This window comes from Theobroma umbraticum, unplaced genomic scaffold (genome assembly GCF_002168275.2).
Source record: "Theobroma umbraticum cultivar Fairchild unplaced genomic scaffold, ASM216827v3 scaffold_44.0, whole genome shotgun sequence".
NCBI classification, from domain to species: Eukaryota; Viridiplantae; Streptophyta; class Magnoliopsida; order Malvales; family Malvaceae; genus Theobroma; species Theobroma umbraticum.
The window spans coordinates 8,587,536-8,589,693 of record NW_018397255.1 but is presented as its reverse complement, the minus strand read 5'-3'; positions in this window follow the sequence as shown (position 1 = coordinate 8,589,693).

Here is a 2,158-nt window from a genome sequence, read left to right as displayed (position 1 = left end):
TGTGGTAATAGATATAATAATAATAATAATAATAATAATAATAATAAAACATGTAGTTTTAAAAATAAAAGATTATATAAAATAAGGATTTTCAAGATAATAAATAAATAAATAAATAAAATTTTTAAAGAGAGTAAGATTATAACAGTAATGAATATAAAAAAAAATCAATAGTGGCCATAAGAGTTGGTAGTCTATCATGCATTACTATCGTATTTAAATGTCATGGCATGTAGACATTATGTGTACGAGTCCAAATCCCGATGATGGGACTTTTTGAGAGAGTTTGCAAAGGCGAATTCTTTCGAAAAATTTTTTAGGTAAAAAAATACTTTCGAGTCCCACAAGGATGATGGGGGGCTCAGAGAATATCTTTAATAAAAGGTTTCTACTAGTAATAGATTTGCATTCATAGAAATATTGTTTTTACCCATAAACGACTATCCCGATGATGAGATTTACTCATTAAACTTGCAAAGGTGAGTTTCTCAGGTATTTTCCTAAGTGAGAGAGCATTCTCGGATTTCACTAATATGATGGGCAGATTCAAAAAATATCCACAATAAAAGGTTTTCGTTTGGCATTATCCGGATTTTATGCCATGCATTTCATAGTTGCATCAAGTGCATGTCACACCCATAAAATCGAATAAAATATTTAATTTGCTAATAAAATTAAAAATAAACTAAATAAATAATAATTAGGGAAACATAGGAATAACATTAATAGTTTAGACTATAATAAAATAACATATGATTAAATGGTACCATTTGCGGAATGGGCGTCACGGGAGTGCTAATCCTTCCACGTGTGTAACCGTGCTCCTGAACCCAACTCTAAAATTCGCATACTAATTTATTGTTCTTTAAATAGACCTAAAATCAATTTATGACTCCGTCAAATAGAACAAATTTAATAAGTGACTAATCGTATTTAGATTAAAAAGATTGGTAGTGTCACTTAAATTTTTTACGTCTAGCGGTCAGTTCTCAAACCCGCACGTTATGATAGTAGTATAAAACTTTGTTTTCTCAACTTTCACTTGTTTATGAGATTGAAAGAAAAGGATAGATTTTGGAAGAATATTGGTTTAGCTGAAAATGGGTAGTCTAGGAGAAAACAACATTGATCCTTTTAGGAGGAAGAGAAAGGCTAACTGCCTAACGTTAGCCAGTTGACATGGGAGTCCAACCTTGGCATGGCAGTAGGGATTAGGGACGACAATAGGTACCCTGTTATATGGTACCTGCGAATACCTGACTCAATTATATAAGGTTAAAGCACTTTATAACTGGGTTTTGGACAAGTTCGAGTAATGATCTCACTATCCATATCGGGTTCAAGTACCACCCTTTGGGTACTTGCTACTCGAACCCGATTACCATTGATAAATATTTTATTTATTATTTTAATAATTTAATTAAAATATATAATTTTTACCAACTTTACAAGTAATTCTTTTTGTTAAAAACTAACAAATATATGAAAGGTATAGTTATTCTAATTATTAATGTGATGACATTAATATATTTAAATTAAAATTATTAAATTATTAATTATGTTTAAATAATATGAATATCATTTCATATTATAAAGCAATATATTTACTTTATATTTATGTTAATATTACAAAAATTATAACTTATGAAATTATTAATTATTATATATATACTATTATTTATATAAACTTATGATATATATACTTAAAGAGAGCTTTTAAGATTAGAATAGTTTTGGAACCCAATTATCTTTTTTAATTTCATGAAAATAAGGATAACTTTATATAGTTAATTAAATTAATTCATGAAACCAAGATTATTAATTAACTTGTAATGTCTTTTAATATATATAGTTTATATATTGTGTTAATTTATAAAAAATATAATTACTATATTATATATACTAAAATATTTTTATAATATATATACTTTAAATATAAGCATATTGACTTTCTATTTTGTGTTAGCATTACAAAAATTATAACTTATAAAATTATTAATTATAACATATATATACCTTTATTTATATAAATTTATAATATATAAATCTAAAGAGAAGTTGTGATATTAGAATAGTTTTAAAACTTAATTATTTTTTTAAAAAATTTTTATATAATTAAGGATAAACTCATATAGTTAATTAAATTAATTCATAAAAC